This window comes from Palaemon carinicauda, unplaced genomic scaffold, assembly GCF_036898095.1.
Source record: "Palaemon carinicauda isolate YSFRI2023 unplaced genomic scaffold, ASM3689809v2 scaffold231, whole genome shotgun sequence".
NCBI classification, from domain to species: domain Eukaryota; kingdom Metazoa; phylum Arthropoda; class Malacostraca; order Decapoda; family Palaemonidae; genus Palaemon; species Palaemon carinicauda.
In genome coordinates, this window is record NW_027169932.1 from 122,695 (window position 1) to 141,781 (window position 19,087).

Consider the following 19,087-nt stretch of genomic DNA (forward strand, 5'->3'; position numbering starts at 1 on the left):
ATGGATCAAAAGTAGCAATTTGAAGGTAGTTGAATCCCTTAAAACGATACTTATGATCCATTATACTTCAAGATTCATTCGTCTATACATGTAAACAAAAGCAGCAGTTGATTCTTCTTCTTCATACTTCTTCAACGACGTCATGACCAGTTTCTAGGATAAATATATCCCTTTTAAATTATGTAAATACATTTGTGTGATGTTGTTTAGGATGAATATATCCCTGTTAAATTATGTAAATACATTCGAGTGATGTTGTTTAGGATAAATATATCCCTGTTAAATTAACTAAATACATTTGTGTGATGTTGTTTAGGATGAATATATCCCTGTTAAATTATCTAAATACATTCGAGTGATGTTGTTTAGGATAAATATATACCTGTTAAATTACCTAAATACATTCGAGTGATGTTGTTTAGGATAAATATATCCCTGTTAAATTAACTAAATACATTCGTGTGATGTTGTTTAGGATAAATATATACCTGTTAAATTATGTAAATACATTCGCGTGATGTTGTTATGAATATATTATATTCTCAATAGAACTTAAATGAAATGGTTTAGATGTTTTTAGGCAACTTATAGTGTTTTCAAGCCATGAAATGACATAATATTATAGTTATATAAACTAAAACCATATATGTTATGTTTGAGTACATATATCATATTCTCAATATAGCTAAACATTTTACAATTTTGTACTTTTTATCCAATTTATAACTATTTTAATACATAAAACGACTTAATTTTGTGTTGTTAGACATTGGAATTTATATTGATCACTTACCAGTTCTTTTGTGGGCTTTAGAATTAAAGTCACGAGTATAATATGAAGAAATTGTGTTTTAATTTTGGACGATAAGGTAAATTAAAACGAGGAAAACCCCATAGTTGCAGTGAGAAGGACAAGGAAAGGAACCCAGTTGATCAGAATCCAACAAGAGCAGTCCATGATTATCAAACTTCACATTTAAGTTTGAAATGTGTCATCTCAAAGGGAAGTTTTAATGTGAAGTTTGAACATGGATCAAGAAAATGAAGATTGATAATGAGGTTTGAGAGTAAAGTTTGGACAAGGGTTTAAACCTGATGTATGAAAGTATCGCTTGAAAGTGAAGTTTGAAGGTAAATTTGAAAAAGGTTTGAACATATGGTTTGAAAGAGGTTTGAATATAAACTTTATGTTCAAACCTCACCTTCAAATTTCATGTTCAAATCTCAATTTTAAGCTACCTAAACTTCACATTTAAACCTCACTTTCAAACTTCAATTTCAAACCTCACATTCACGTTCAAATCTCAATTTCACGTTCAAACCTCACATTCAAACTACCTAAACTTACCGATTAAAACCTACTTTCAAACTTCACATTCAAACCTCGCTTACAAACTTCAAACCTCACTTTCAAACTTCATGTTCAACCTTGCTCAAAATACCCAAACTTCACGTTTAAACCCTACTTTCTAACCACATCCAAACATCACATTTAAACCTCATTTTTAAACCACACTTTTGAACTGTTCAAACCTTACTTTCAAACTTCACTCCAAACTTCATGTTTGAATCTTTCTTTCAAACTTTACTTTCAAACCTCGCTTAAAAACTTCACTTCCAAAGTTTAGGTAGCTTAAAATTGAGATTTGAACATGAAATTTGAAGGTGAGGTTTGAACATAAAGTTTAAGAGTAAGGTTTGAATATGAAGTTTGGAAATGAAGTTTGAAAGCGAGGTTTGAACACAATTTTGAAATGAGGTTTGACTATGAAGTTCGTGAGGTTTGAAAATGAAGTTGGTGAGGTTTGAAAATGAAGTTGGTGAGGTTTGAATATGAAGTTTGAAAGTGAAGTTTGAAATTGGTTTGGAAGTGAGATTTGAATGTGAAGTTTGAGTGTGGTTTGAAAACGAAGTTTGAAAGTGAGGTTTGAACGTGAAGTTTGAAAGTGAGGTTTGAACATGAAGTTAGAAAGTGAGGCTTGAACACAAAGTTTAAAAGTGAGGTTAGAACATGATGTTTGGAAATGTAGTTTGAAAGTGAGGTTTGAATATGAATTTTCGAAATGAAGTTTGAAAGTGAGGTTTGAACTTGCAAGTTGAAAGAGAGGTTTGAATGTGAACTTTGGAAGTAGTCTGAAACTGAGATTGGAATGTGAAGTTTGGAACGTGAGGTTTGGAAACAAGGTTTGAATGCAAACTTTGATAGTGAGGTTTGAACGTGAAGTTTGATAGTGAGGTTTGGAAGTGGTTTGAAAGTGAAGTGTGAACGTTAAGTTAGAAAGTAAGGTTTAAACGTAAAAATTTAAAATGGAATTTAAATTTGAAATTTGATTGTGAGGTTTTAAAGCAAATAGCCTAATGAGGAAAGAAAATAAGGAAACATAATAGATTCGTGTGCTAGACTGTACCCTCATAAGAGAACTCCAACCCAAGACAGTGGAAGACCATGGTACAAAGGCTATGGCCCTACCTGAGACTAGAGAACAAAAGTGTCCTTCTCCTAGGAGACTTGCTATAGCTAGAGTCTCTTCTACCCTTACCAAGAGGAAAGTAGCCACTGATCAATTGCAATATTAGAAAGGCCATGGATATATATATATATATATATATATATATATATATATATATATATATATATATATATATATATATATATATATATATATATATATATATATTTACAGTATATATATATATATGAATATCATGTTAATAATTTTTAAAGCTATATTTAAAGATAGACAATGAAATGACATTTTGTCGAAACAAATGATAATAATAATAATAATAATAATAATAATAATAATAATAATAATAATAATAATAATAATAATAATAATAATAATAATAATAATATGCTTTTAGATTGAAAATGCTTGCCAGCATATTATTATTATTATTATTATTATTATTATTATTATTAATATTATTATCATTATTATTATTATTATTATTATTATCCAAGCTACAACCCTAGTTGGAGAAGCAAGATGCTATAAGCCCAAGGGCTCCAATAGGGAAAAATAGCCCAGTGAGGAAAGGAAATAGGGAAATAAATGGTGAGAACTCTGTCTCCTGGAAATAGTACATTGAATATGTATAACATAAAATAAGATAACAAGAACAATAATTATCATTTTTATCAACTTTTTCATCTATTTTAAAGTTTTGTAGACATTTAATTCATGTTTTTCTATGAACTGGATTATTAAAGGAGAGCCGTTGCATAAGAAGAACCTCCTCCTGCACTACTACTACCACCACGTTGTTTACAAACCAGGGTTGCCAGATATGGGGATTTATACCCTAGATTTGGAGACTTATCCCTAAATTTGGGAATTTATCCTTAGGTTTGGGGATTTTGGATGACTAACGACTATATTCTATACATGTATCTATAGAAGAAACAGAGATGAGTAAACCTCTATATTGTTGCAATTAGTGTATTTATAATTACATGAAGTATAGCGAGTATTTTTTTGTATTAGAAGAAAATATATTTCTGGAAATGGGGATTTTTTATCAAGAGTTTTAGGGAATTTTACACTAACCCACCTGGCAACACTGTGTTTACCCGCCCAATCTTTGTGCAAGTGCGTGACGGACTGACGGAAATTACTCGAAAAAACGCCAATACAGTAAGTTAACTATGAATTATAGTAATTAATAGAATGCATAGCTTACTTTCAGGGTTAAGATCGGGTTTTAAGTGTAATTAATACGGGAATCAACTAATTTCATGTACTTAGTGCAGCCACCTGTAGCTTACGGTAGCGTTGTTAGTTTTCTACACTTTACGGGCAAAATAGACGTTGATATCTGCTTAAATTTTTCAGTTAGGTATGTTTATTTGTATTTGGAAATTGTCTTGTTCATAATTTTAAGGCCAAGATAATTTTTTTTATGTATAATTTCGTGAAATTACGTTAGTACAGCAACAGTGTAGCCTACGGTAGCGTTGTTAGATTTCCAGAATTCATATTATCCATGCGAGTGGCAGGCCTAGTGACTCAACGTTTGGAGCCTTTGTATATCAGCGGCCAGTTCCTCACGTGTTCTTTAAAAATGGACATCAACTAAACTAAACTTTTCCAATGTTCTACACACATATCCAGATAAGTGGTGCTTCAGTTGTAAGTTACTTGGGAGTCTTTGTATAATGATGGACAGGAACGCATACCTAGAACACCTAACCTAAACTTCCTTACCTAATTTAACCTACAAGTAGTGTCATTATTTATATACCTAATGGGGTCTATTGCCCCTATGTGACTCCCCTTAGACTGCCGTAATCTTAGCAATAAGATTGAAAATAAAATAGTTATGTAGTATGGCCGTCTTCTTATATACACCAGGTTACTTGTATTATTATTATTATTATTATTATTATTATTACTAGCCAAGCTACAACCCTAGTTGGAAAAACAAGATGCTATAAGTCCAGGGGCTCCAACAGGGAAAATAGCTCAGTGAGGAAAGGAAACAAGGAAAAATAATATATTTTAAGAAGAGCAACAATATTATAATAAATATCACTTTATAAACTATAAAAACTTTAACAAAACAAGATGAAGAGAAATAAGATATAAGATAGAAGAGTGTGCCCGAGTGTACCCTCAAGCAAGAGATAGAATGGATAGAATAAATGGCCCAACGTTTTATATTCTTTTATATTCTAAACATCATAATTATTTGTTTTCAATATTGGCTAACACTGTACAGTATAATTAAAGCTCTTCTTTTATTCATGGTGTTATAAATGATAAGGTTAGATAAGAAAATTATGGTGGTCAACCCACCATTACAGAAAAACTGGATATTTTGCCAGAAATCATTATCAAAGCCATTCAAAAGACCATAAAATACATTGTCTCATTTTTTACAAAACTGTTTTATTATTATTGTTATTACTAGCCAAGCTACAACCTTAGTTGGAACAGCAAGATGTTATAAGCCCAAGGGCTCCAACAGGGAAAAATAGCCCAGTGAGGAAAGAAAATAAGGAAATAGATTAATGATCAGAAAAAATTAACAATAAATCATTCTAAAAATAGTAACAACACAAAACATATGTCATATATAAACTATAAAAAGATTTATTCTATAATTTTACCCTTGTTTTAATCCCTTTCTTCCTGCTGGGTGCTCTAACATTCCCTAACCCTATTGTATACCTATTAACTAGCATATTGGAAAGAACCCCTTCGTGAAACGCAGTTCTTTAGGATTTTGGTGATTGATCCAGTCGATACTGTAATTAATTTGACTTTAGAGTAATAAGCTTAATTTTGATGAATTCCGATGTCATAGGGCTCTTAGGTTTTAAAATAAGAAATTAGAACACCCCTTCTTGTACATTACATGATGTAAAGAATAATTTTTTTCTTTTGACTATGTACTAAGATACGGTTGATCATTTTGTACATTACATTGTTAGCCTTACACTTGAGACAGTTGTTCATGATGCTTATGGAGGTTTTTCTCTTTCTTCACTGTACTAATATAGTGAGTTAATTTATTTTTTATTTGTGGCTTCATTATTTTCATGAACCACAAACCTGGAGTTATTTATGTGGATATTCTTTCAGTGGCAGCTGGAGGTAGCCATTAGACTTTAATTGGATGGTGGAAACCCTGCCTAACCGCTTAGTGGGGAGGGGGGGCGGCTGGAGGTTATCCAGCCGCCTTTTTCTTTTGGCTCATTAGAGGTCGGACGTATCCGCTTTCCTGACTGTCATTGGACCTTTTGATTTTTGCTTTCTCTATTGTCACGTGGCCGTGTGGTAACTGTGGCTTAACACATAAAAATATGCGAAACGAGGATAATGATAGATGTTACTCTGGATCTTTTTTTACAGTCTATATGCAAGAACGGGAGAATGCTTGATGCCTTACAACTCGGATATACGACTGAACACTTCATTTACAAATTCGGTTCCGTGATCTGGAACAATTTTTAGTACCGGATATCTCAATGAAAGTTCTAAGGGCTCTCGCGACTTCCTGTGCGGTTTTATCAAGCAAAGGTTGCACGAACGTGTATCTAAAACAAAAATACATTTTATGCCATGCGTATGAAAAAGGTAATGGGCCTATTAAATCAATATGCACATGTCGCCATTTCTCTTTAACTTAAGGCCAGACTCGGGCTGGAGGTACGTTTAATCTATGGGATCGGAACAGATTACAGAGGTGACACGAGTCTATATATCTCTTTATTGTTTGTTTCATGCCTTTCCAATAACAATTATCAGTAGCTCGTCTAAGAGTGTTTGCTACGCCCATATGACCGGATACTATTGCCTTACTTACCAAAGGAGTGGGTAATACAGTCGATAAACTAACTCGTTTCTTTTCGAATCAGTTACGTACAAAATGGTCATCCTCTATCACAAATCTGTTAGGAGGGAGCGAGACGTTGGTAGGAAATTCTTCAGTTTCCTTTCTAAGGTAGGCTTTGACTTTACCCCATACAAGATCTTCATTCTGTGCGCTCATTATCTGTCCTACATCCCAGTCACAATCACTCTGAACGTTGTATGCCTCAAGGACAGGTTTATTTTCACGCTGCTCATCCCTTTACCCCCATGGACGTACTGGTACGTCCTTGCAAAAAACTGCCATTTACATTTTTTTTTGCATATTTTTAATAACTTAAGAGAAACTTCAGGCATTGTCCAAGAGAATGAGACCAACCTGACCTCTCTATGATGAAAATCAAGGCTACTGGAGCGATTTAAAAAAAAATATATTGCAAAATGTGCATGAAAAAAAACGCCTTGGGGTTAAGGGTTGGAAAGTTCCAAATAGCCTGGGGGTAAAAGGGTTAATATAGTAGAAAAACATTTCTATTAACCAGATCTATTTCATATGAAACCCGACTATTTGTTGACTTTTGTAGCTGGAAATTATAGGCTTGGTATTCAGGTTAGGCCAAAATGTAATGAAATTTAACTAGTCTTGGGTAGTGCCATATCCTCTGTACCATGGTGTTCCACTGTCTTGGGTTAGAGTTCTCTTGCTTGAGGGTACACTCAGGCACACTATTCTGTCTTATTTCTCTTCCTCTTGTTTTGTTGAAGTTTTTATAGTTTATATAGAAGATATTTATTTTAATGTAACTCTTCTTATAATACTTTATTTTTCAATATTAATCTTACCCGATGATCATGTAGCTGTCAACTCTGTTGCCCGACAGAAATCTACGGTCGGGATACGCCAGCGATCGCTATACAGGTGGGGGTGTACACAACAGCGCCATCTGTGAGTAGGTACTCAAGTGCTTCTTGTCAACAAGAACTCAATTTTTCCTCTGTCGTGCCTCCGGCAAGACCTACTAATACGCCGTCCCTAACTGGATTTGTTTTCACAACTTTTTGGTGAAGTACACTATTCCAGTTTTGAGCTTTCGCTATGCAGGGGTTTTATCTTCATTTCAAAACTTGAACTCGTTTTGGATAGATTTTATTATGGTGACGAAGAGAGTATGGACTCTCTTTCACTTTTAAATGGCCGACCCTTCCCTTAGACGGAAGTGTTGGTGTCGAAGAGAGTATAGACTCTCTATCACTTTTTATGACCCACCCTTCCCTTAGACGGAAGTGTGTTTAGGTTTTTGGTAATTTTTATGTTTGTTTATATGCGACCTTTCCCAATAGTAGACGGTCCTTACTTGGAACCGAAGTTAATTAACATTGAGCCCGTCATATCGTTTTTCCTGTTAAGAATTTATGCTATTTTAATTTTAATGTTTTTGAAAGAATTTCTTTGATAGTCTCGTACTGTTTTCAAAGTTGAACTAACGTTTTGTTTAGTCTCCGCAGTTGTTGACGTTCAGAACGTTCAACTTGCGCTCTATCATTACGATAGAGAGAGAGTATTTCACGGTTTCACGTTGCAGTAAGAGTAAACCGATTCTAGCGTTTCGTTCATTCTTTCTTAGCTTAAATGGTTTTAATTCTAATAAAGGAACTTTTTATTTGGGAAACCTTTCAGTTTTTTTTTTTCCTTTAACAAATAATATGTTTTAACGCTATATATAATTGGGCTCATCTCTCAGGTTCTAAGTCAAGAGAGAGAGAGAGAGAGAGAGATAGAGACGGAGGGAGAGAGAGGAGGATAAACGTTTCGTTCAAGCGGGTAACGTTGTTCTCGTTTTTTGCTCTTCTCCCTAGTCGCTATAGGGGAAGAAGGTAAAACGTTTCTAGAGTTTTATTCTTGTTCCCAGGCTTTATGCGGTGAGAGATTTTAAACTTAGTTTATTTGATCTAGTGTTTAGTCTCTTTTCCAGCCACTGAATTCTTTATCTTTCATTATGTTTTTCTGTTACATTGTAATACTGTTTTCGCAATTACTACCTTTTAATGAAGGATAGGATTGCGTGTTTCAGGTACAAACCACTTAAAGTTTCGAGTTCAGTGAAATAAGTGCAAACAGAAAATCAAAAGTGATAAAGTGATATGCGCAAAGTGTTACAGTGTTGCGTTCGAGGGTTCGTCTGTTCGTGCCAGTTGTTCACCTAGTCCGATACCTCTTACAAGCTCCCAAGCCCAGGGGAGAAGTAATGTCGAAGGACTTATGGGTTCCACAGGCCTTGATCGACGAACAGACGTTTCCCTCCGTGGTTTCGGGTGTATCTACACACGTTGCCGACGTGATCACCCCACCCACACAAAGACGAGAGAGCCCATTTATTCCTCGTCTGCGGAAGAGGTTTCTCGCAGAAACCATGGACCAAATCTTGCAGCTTTTAAGTGCAAGTCGGTCCCTTCCGCGCAAGTCCAACGGCCTAGGTGTAGCCACTGGGTCAGTTCGGACTCGCTGCAGTACGACAACTGCACACCTCCCAAGAGAGGCAAGGTGGTACCGCAACAGGCAGTAACTCCGTCTGTTGCCGCACCAGCGGTTTTAGACCCTCAGTCACAACGGACAGTAGCTCCGTTTGTTGTTGTCTTTCATAGACCCTAGTGGTCCATGCTGCAGACTATACAGTCTCAGCTTGCTCCTTCATGCAGGAGTATCGTGCTGGAAGGTTGACAATGCACCTGTGAGAGCTCCACCACCGATGCGCAGTCCACCCTGCCAGACGCATGTTCTTGCTGCACCATCTGCTAACATGCGTGAGCTACCGCATCAGCAGTGGGAAGGTTCTGTAGAGCTGCCGGGTTCCAGCACTATGCGGCATTCTCCGCAGCCCATGCAGCATTCTCCGCAGCCCATGCAGCATGCTCCGCATACCATGCAGCATGAGCCGCATACCTTACAGCATGCTCCGCATTCCATACCGCATGCTCCTCAACCCACCGCAGCCCCTCCCACGCACCAGCACTCTGCTTTTGTTGTTGCCAGCTCCCACACTCCGACTGCGGAGAAGGTTGACGATGCACCCGTGGGCCTACACCTCCCACGGTTGTGCGCCCGGCATGGCTTCCTGCTCTCACACTCTTGTTGTGAGAGCTCCTCCACCCATGCACAGTCAACCCTGCCAGATGTATGATGACTCCCACACACAGAGCACTCCGTTGCCGTGCGTGAGCTACCACAAGCTGCCGTGTTTTGACACGGTGTGTCAGCCTCCGCAACACACTGTGGTTACCGCCACTCGCCAGCAGCAAACTAGTCAGTCAGGAGTTGAGGCTTCCCCACACAACTTTGGTTGTTGCCAACTCACAGACTGTCATACAGTTACATGACGTTGCCTTCTGGTCTGCTACTTATACACCAGTGCTGTATGTCCTCACGCTCCTGTTGTGGTTGACAGTTCAGTTTTTGACAGTTCACAGACTGTCAAGCAGTTTCATAACGTTGCCTTCTGGTCTGCTGCTTTTGCACCAGTGAAACCCTCACTGAGAGAACCTAGCTTTTCTCGGATATGGTTCCTGTAGATGAGAAAGTGCTGTTCTCCCTCCTTCTGATATTCCCTTGAGGACTCTGTCATTTGGAGAGGAGCCTTAAGCTGCTTAGCCTCCTATGGACTTTTATTTAAGCATAACATGCTTCCAGGGAGGGTAAATGGTTCCGCTTCAGTCGCTAACCCCGTCTGTTGCCACACCTGCTCCCATAGACCTTGGGCTTTGTTGCAAGACATGCAGTCCAAGCTTAGTCCTTGATAGAGGATTTTTTACGGAGAAGACCCTTCTTGCCAACGACCTTCCTACCGGTTGGTTGTACGCCCTGTTGACGCTGAGGTATCCTACTCACGTCCGCCAGTTGAGATGGTTCCTCCACCGGTGCGACCCAGTGTGGGTTGCCAGTCGCACGTTGATGTTATGCTACTCTCGGAGGTGGTTGTGGACGTTCAGTGTGTCACTGGGAAGACGTTCAACAACCAGCAGAGGTGACTTGTTGTGACGCAGTGCGGCAACCTCAGCAACCCGATAAGGGGTTGTCTGTACTACCCAGACAGTCTAGACAGTTTCGGGTTGTCGCTGTACTTCCTCGCTTCCCCATGGTTGACAGTTCACAGACTGTGCAGCAGTACCATGATCTTGTGTCCGGCTCCGTCACGCATCCACCAGTGCGACCGGATTCAGCGAGTCAGACGTTGCCCACTCCGTTGCCGTTTCCTCATCAGTTTCAGATGAGGAACCCTCTGATGAGGACATGGCTGAACAAGAAGATCAATCCCCAGCTCTGCTATCCATCCAGAAGATGCTGAAGAAGGAATACGGCCCTGTCAGGCTGTGGATGAGTCTGGTTAGGACACTGTCATCCGTGGTGCATTTGGTGTCACTTGGAAGACTACACCTCCGTCCTCTTCGGTTTCATCTAGCTCTTCACTGGAAAAGGACAAGACGCTAGAAGCGGTCTCGATCCCGGTTTCCGGAAGATAAGTCTGGTCTAACCTGAGGAAAGGACTTTATCAACCTTTTATAGGGTCTTCCCCTGACTGTTCAGACTCCCAACCACGTTCTCTTCTCAGACGCATCGGACGTAGGCTGGGGTGCGACCTTAGGCGGTAGGGAATGCTTGGGATTATGGAACTCGCGTCAAAGGACAATGCATTTTAACTGCAAGAAGCTTCTGGCAGTAAGTCTGACCTGGAAAAGCTTCAGGTCTCTCCTTCAAGACAAAGTAATGGAGGTCAACACGGACAACTCCCTGCTTTGATGTTCATCTCCTAGCAAGGAGGGACCTACTCTCTGACATGGTGCGAGTTCGCTAGTGACCTCCTCTCCTGTTCAACAGGTCTAGACTTTTCACTAGTAACAAATTTCTTCCAAGGCAACTTGAATGTCTTAGCAGTTTGTCTCAGTAGGAAGGGACAATAATTCCAACATATTGGACCCTCCACAGAGATGTATGCAAGAGACTTTGGGTCACCTGGGGCCATCCAACCATAGATCTCTTCGCAACCTCGATGTCCAAGAGGCTCTCAACAGACCCAGCAGTGGTTCTTTTAGATGCCTTTCTACTAGATTAGTCTCATCTAGATCTATATGCATTCCCTCCGTTTTAGTTTGTCAACAAGGTACTGCAGAAGTTCGCCTCTCACGTTGGGACAAAGTTGACACTAGTTGCTTCCCTCTGGCCCGCGAGAGAATAACTTACCGAGGTACTTCGATGGCTAGTAGACGTTCCCAGAACTCTTCCCCTAAGGGTGGACCTGCTACGTCTGCCACGCGTAAGAAGGTACTCCAAGGCCTCCACGCTCTTCGTCTCACTGCCTTCAGAGTATCGAAAGACTCTCGAGAACTAGAGGTTTTTCGAAGGAGGCAACCAGAGCGATTGTTAGAGCAAGGAGAACATCCACCCTTAGAGTCTACCAATCAAAGTGGGGAATCTTCCTAAACTGGTGCAAGTCAGTATCCGTATCCTCGACCAGTACCTCTGTAACTCAAATAGCTGACTTCCTCTTATATCTGAGAAAAGAGCGATCTCTTTCAGCTCCCACTTTCAAGGGTTACAGAAGCATGTTGGCATCAGTCTTCCGTCACAGAGGCTTAGATCTTTTTAACAATAAAGATCTACAGGACCTCCTTAAGTCTTTTGAGACCACGAAGGAGCGTCGTTTGGTTACACCTGGTTGGAATTTAGACGTGGTTCTAAGATTCCTTATGTTAGACGGGTTCGAACCACTTCAATCAGCCTCCCTGAAAGATCTCACCTTTAAGACTCTTTTCCTGATATGCTTTACCAGCTAAAAGAGTCAGTGAGATTCATGCCTTCAGCAAGAACATCGGATTTTCATCTTGGTTTTCTAGCCAAACACGAGCTGCCTTCTCGGCCTTGACCAATATCGTTCGTTATTCCAAACTTATCGATATGGTTGGAAATGAACTAGAAAGAGTATTATGTCCTGTAGAGCTCTTAAGTTCTATTTTAAAAACCTTTATGAGGCCCGTCTGAAGCTTTATGGTGTTCAGTTAAGAATTCATCTTTGCCTATGTCAGAGAATTCTTTATCCTATTATTTTCAGACTGTTAATACGAGAAGCTCATTCCCTTCTGAATGAGGAAGACCAAGCTTGGCTGAAGGTAAGGACACACGAAGTTAGAGCTATCACAACTTCCGTGACCTTTTAATAAAATAGATCTCTGCAAAATATTTTCGACGCAACCTTTTGGAAAAGCTAATCAGTGTTCGCGTCTTTTATCTTAAGAATGTCCAGTCTCTTTACGAGAACTGCTACACTCTGGGACCATTCGTAGCAACGAGTGCAGTAGTGGTGGGGGCTTCACCACTACAATTCCCTAATTCCAGAACCTTTTTAATCTTTCTCTTGAAATATTTCTGGGTTGTCCGGAAGGCTAAGAAGCCTTCCGCATCCTGGTTGATTTGGCGGGTGGTCAAATTCTTTCTTGAGAAGCGCCTAGATTAGAGGTTGTGATGAGGTCCTTTAGTATGGGTTGCAGCCCTTAATACTTCAGCACCTAGGAGTCGCTCAGCATCCTAAGAGGATCGCTAGGCTCAGTAAGGAAGACGTACTTAAAAAGGCAGAGTAATGGTTCAAGTCGACTTCCTTACCAGGTACTTATTTATTTTATGTTTGTTATTTTGAATAACGGCTAAAATAAGATACGGGATACTTAGCTTCTTTGTTAACATGTATGCTGGTCTCCACCCACCACCCTGGGTGTGAATCAGCTACATGATCATCGGGTAAGATTAATATTGAAAAATGTTATTTTCATTAGTAAAATAAATTTTTGAATATACTTACCCGATGATCATGAATTTAAGGACCCGCCCTTCCTCCCCATAGAGAACCAGTGGACCGAGGAGAAAATTGAGTTCTTGTTGACAAGAAGTACTTGAGTACCTACTCACAGATGGCGCTGTTGTGTACACCCCCACCTGTATAGCGATCGCTGGCGTATCCCGACCGTAGATTTCTGTCGGGCAACAGAGTTGACAGCTACATGATCATCGGGTAAGTATATTCAAAAATTTATTTTACTAATGAAAATAACATTTTTCCTTGTTTCCTTTCCTCACTGGGCTATTTTCCTTGTTGGAGCCCCTGGGTTTATAGCATCTTGCTTTTCCTACTAGGGTTATAGCTTAGGAAGTAATAATAATAATAATAAACAGTTCAACTTACAGCCTCTTGGAACCAATTAAGTTTGTAAGTTAAGGACCTTCTGTGCTTTACTCCTGGTGCTGTCAATTGGCTGTTTTAATTTCTTTCCATCCAGTTTATGGTTAGCAATTAATTGTGTGCAAGGGAATTTAAGGAAGATGAAAGGTTTTGCAGATATCCCGAGAAATGTAGTCGACTGACAGTTTCTGTGTAACCTTCCGATGCACACTTTTTGTTTCTGTCGCTGTTTATCCCCTCGCTGTGTTGAGTAGTGATGACGATGACATCGTATTTTAGAAATGAAGCTTCATTGCATACTGTCGATAGAAGGAGAACAAAATTATTCCTTTACTTTGATCTCTTAGTGCCGACATTGAATCCACGCATTCGTTGAACTTAGAGCACACTGCCGGTTGGAAGGAAAAAAGGGCGCTGCCCTTCCTTTACCGTTTGTGGAAGATGAGTCCTTTAAAACCTATTGATAGCAGTTACATATAAGTACCATGGGGAGAGAAATATTAGGAGTCACTCAAGTGTAGTATCTCAACGGGTGGCTGGTGCCCTGGCCAACCTACTACCTGGCATGTGGCTCAATACTACGCAGTACTCTAGAAGTTTTATTCCAGCTGTTACCAAGTTGTGGAATGATCTTCCTAATCGGGTAGTTGAATCAGTAGAACTTCAAAAGTTCAAAGTTGGAGCAAATGTTTTTATGTTGACCAGGCTGACATGAGTCTTTTTATAGTTTATATATGACATATTTGTTTTTGACGTTGTTAATAGTTTATATGTATATGACATCTCTTTTGACATTACTCTTTTAGAATGATTTATTGTTAATTTGTTCTCTTCATTTATTTATTTCCTTATTTCATTTCCTCACTGGGCTATTTTTCCCTATTGGAGCCCCTGGGCTTATAGCATCTTGCTTTTCCAATTAGGGTTGTAGCTTGGATAGTAATAATAATAATAATAATAATAATAATATCCTTAGGCTTATCAAAGTCAGACTTTGTCTTGTTTATTGTAATTGCGTCTGTCGACTAAGTAGGAGAGGTTATATTTTCGCCCAATGTTTGTCTGTTTGTGAAAAACTTCCTGGCCACAATTTTACTCATAGTTGTAAAACTTTCAAGAATTAATTGTTGTCGAAATGTGCTAGTGATTTAGATTTGAAAGTCCTAGGTCAAAGGTCCAGGTCGAAGAAAAGCTCGACCGAATTAACCCTTACCTTGAGAAATAAGCTGCTTTGGCGGAGGTATGCTCTCTACTGAGTATCCCTCTAGTTCCCTTTGCTATTGGAGGATTTCGTTGAGGTTTCTTCCTACACCTTGTAACTATTTTGAATTTCATTGAACTTTATACATTGGTCTTCTTACATGTTTATGGGCCCTGCTTGAAAAGTCAACGAGTGTCGATAAAACAAGTTGTCTTGGGTCGTGTCATAGCCTCTGTACCATGGCCTTCCACTCTCTTGGATTAGAGTTCTCTAGCTTGGGGGTACACTCGGGCACACTTTTCTATCTTATTTCTCTTCCTTTTGTTTTTGTTTTTTTAAGTTTTTATAGTTTATATGTGAAGGAACTAAATTAAAGTTGTTACTATTTTGTGAACTATTTTATTTTGGTTGTTTATTATTCTCATGTAGTTGTGTATTTCCTGGTTTCCTTTCCTCACTGGGCTATTTTTCCCTGTTGGAGCCCTTGCCCTTATAGCATCTTGCTTTATGAACCAGGGTTGTAGTTTAGCTTGTGATAATAGTAATAATAATAATAATATTAATGATCATAACATGTTTATTTGTTCCAATGACCAGAGTGGAAGGCTGGTGCCAAAATGAAAATGAAAAGAATTTCACCTTAAAATCAGCTGGAATTTGATTGAAAATACAACCGTGAGAAGAAGGTCTATTCCTATTCATATCTATTGTTCAAGCTTAAGTAAAAAGACTTCTATCTAGTTCTGTGACTTATTTGATTTTATCATCCACGGTGTCCCTGTGGAATAATGGCAAGAGGTGACCTACTATGTCGGTGTTAAGAGGTTAAAGGTGTCTGGTTTCAGTTCCAGTTTCATTCGAATAGATGGTCACCAAAACGTCAGCCATGCAAGCCCAAACACATCAGTGGCCTCACAAGTAAACAGCTTGAACTCGCGGTCCGTGGCTGGGATCAATCTGCTGCCATGTGAATGCTAAGCAAACACGTTGCCATTGGCTGGCCAGTGGTGTTGAATTGAGAACATTTGGAGGAGGAAGTTTGCATAAGTCAAGTTGCTTTCTTTCTCGGGCTGCATTTCTCATTTTTATGAAAATTAATGGAACTTGTTTTTACTTTCGCCAACAAAGTTGGTTATATTTTACCCCCTGTTTGTGTTTGTTTGTGAACAGTTTCCCAGCCACAATTTTATTGGTAGAGTAATGAAACCTGCAGGGATTAACTACTATGTAAAAAGCTGGAAATGATTAAATTTTGGAAGGTCAAGGTCAAAGGTCAAGCAAAATGTCCAATTCACGTTATCAGCCATAAGATTGGACATCGTTGTCACAGAGACTTCAAACCTGGTTCATATTTGAGGGTATGAAAATCCACACCAATGAAGACATTTTAGGTCAAAGGTCAAGTTCAAGGTTGAGATATAAGCTGCCATGTTGGAGGTCTGCGCTCTACGGAGTGCCCTTCTAGTTGGTACTTTTACTGAATGAAATTGATTTCAATGTGAAGTTGTAGCGTCACTAGTAAAAAGTTGGACTGAGTTTTTTCCTTAAATCACTTAAAATGTCACGTCATTTTGACTTTACGGTTTCTGAAGGTAAAGTTCAGTGTTTTATTCAGGTGTATAAATTTGTACGATTTATGCTTAGTTATAAAAGTATTTGTAATTTTACTTGATTTACGTTATTTGTTGACTTTTTTATCTTTGAAAAGGGATGCTATGTGAAAAAAGTTAGTTATCTCGTGACATAATTCTCTTAATTTTTTTCTACAGCCGACTATTCCTGGTAGAAAAGGCGAGGGGGGGATGGAGACCGGTGATAGACCTGTCAGCTCTCAACAAGTTTGTTTGCAAGACAGATTTCAAAATGGACACTCCGCAGTCGGTCTTGCAGTCCTTGAGGGAGAAAGACTACATGATGACCATAGACCTCCAGGACGCATGCTTCCAAATCCCGGTCCACCCCTCAAGCCGAAAGTTTCTCCGAGTGAAATGGGGTACTCAGATCCTGCAATTCAAGACCCTCCGCTTCGGGTTGTCGACAGCTCCCCAGGTATTCACACGCAAGAACACAAGGGATAAGCACAGAGATACCACGCGGGACACAAAGGGTCGTAAGAGAATGAGAGCGGCGTGATGGTATCACGACGCGACCAGAGAACTTACTGACTAACGGGACCCAAGCTGACGCCGACCTAGCTCAGGTCCACCCTCGGGGCATGTTCTCATTACTCCCGGGTTAGTCCTCCATAGAAAACAGACGTAGGGTATACTACACAAAACTCTGGTCGGTTGAGAGGAGATTACAGGTAACTCCTAAGAAAGTAGTTCTCGGTAAGTATGTGACGAAAAATAAAAATTACTTAAAATTTTTGATATTCTACTTTTCATTTACTGGTAGATTTGCTAAAGATGTGCTATGTTTTCAAAAGATCCTATACAGTATAGTAATGATGATAATAATAATACTTTAAACTTTCTTGTATAAGAGGCTAAATTCATTACAGCAACATTTGTATGAAAATTAATCTTATAAGAAATTAATGTAAATTTATTTCTCTACAGACGAGGCATCACTTCAAGACCTAATGCGGACGCTATCATTCGTCATTTAAGTTCATCATTGAAGTTGATTCAATACAACTCGAGTTTATTCTAGAAAAAGTGAAGTAAAGTTGGGTCGATAGAACCTTAAAATTGATAATGTTGCATTTTTCAATATTTAACTTAGCCGGTGATTATATAGCTGCAACTCTGTTGCTCGACAGACAACTCTACGGAAAAACTCGCCAGCGATCGCTACACAGGTTGCGGGTGTGCCCAACAGCGCCATCTGTCGACCAGATACCCAGCTCTCAATGTAAACAAAGACTCAATTTTCTCTCTGTCGAGGTGTCGACAAGACGTACTTTACTCGCTGTTGCTAAACTGGAGTTTTTCACATCTATTTGGTGAAGTACTATATTCTAGTTTTGAGCTTTCGCTATGCAGGTGTTTTATCTTCATCTTAAATCTTGAACTCGTTTTGGATAGATTTAATTATGGTGACAAAGAGAGTATGGACTTTCTTTCACTTTTAAATGGCCGACCCTTCCCTTAGACGGAAGTGTGTTTAGGCTTTTAGTAATTATCTTATCACGTTATAGATTTTCCTCTATATATTTTATATCTCTCCGCCTTTATTAGGCCTCTTCGATTAACTTTCCATTTATTATAAACATATAAAAATAAATTTTAATGTTTTGTTTATATGCGACCTTTCCTGAGAGTAGGCGGTCCTAACTTGGAAACCGAAGTTAATCAACGTTGAGCCCTTTATATCGTAATTAGCTTTTAAAGAGCTAAGGATTTAAAACTTTTTAAATGTAATATTTTATGAAAGAATTTCTTTGATAGTCTTTGTACTGTTTTCAAAGATGAACTAACGTTTATTTTTTTTTTATGCTACGCAGTTGTTGACGTTCAGGACGTTCAACATGCGCTCTATCGTTACGATAGAGAGAGAGTGTATCACGGTTTCACTTTGCAGTAAGAGTAAATCGATTCTGACGTTTTGTTCATTCTTTCTTAGCTTAAATGTTTTAAATTCTATTTTAAAGGAACTTTTTATTTGAAAAACCTTTCAGTTTTTTCCTTTAGTCAAATAACATGTTTTTTTTTGACGAAATATAATTGGGCTCTTCTCTTAGGTGCGAAACCGTGGAGCAAGGTTTCAAGGCCCTTGAAGCGAAAGTCGGTCCCTTCAGGACAGGTCCAGCGTCCTGGTTGTAGCCATTGGGACAGCTCTGACCCTTTACAGTCATCGGAAGACTGCTCGCCGCCTAAGCAGCAACGTTACACAGGCTCAGAGAGTCTTGGTGTAGGCAAGGTTGTGCAGTCTCAGACGTTAACCCCGTCTTTTACCGCACCCATTCCCGTTGATCCTAAATGGGTTGTACTGCAAGACATGCAGATCAAGCTCGCCTCCCTTATGGAAGACTATTCTGCTGAAAAGGTTCACGATGATCCTCGCCGCTCAGCTAATCGAGATCCTGGCCTTCAGCCGCCAAAACGAGCCTTTGCTCGTCCTGTTGACGTTGGCGTTGCTAAGTCATGTCAATCACGCTTTGTAGAGCCTCACTCGATGCAGTCACGTGTTGACTTTCAGCCGCATATGGACGTTCAGCCACTTCCTAATGCTCTTGTTGACGTTCAGGACGTTCGCCAACCAGCGGAGTTGACTTGTTTTGACGCTGAGCGTCAACCACCGCAGTCTAGAGTTGTTTTGACTGCTCAGTCTAGGCAGTCAAAACAGTCTCGTGTTGACGTCGAGCGTCCTCCCGCTCCTGTTGTTGTTGACAGTCAGGCTGT

The 19,087-nt window shown here is 39.2% G+C and overlaps 1 long non-coding RNA gene across 1 annotated transcript; it reads left to right on the top strand.

The window, feature by feature from the left end:
* Positions 1-3,576: 3,576 nt before the first annotated feature.
* On the top strand, positions 3,577-17,460 carry LOC137636111 (uncharacterized). The gene is made up of 3 exons (XR_011042941.1): positions 3,577-3,638; positions 16,511-17,071; positions 17,303-17,460. It is a non-coding gene; the product is annotated as an uncharacterized lncRNA (long non-coding RNA).
* The last annotated feature ends 1,627 nt before the right edge of the window (positions 17,461-19,087 follow it).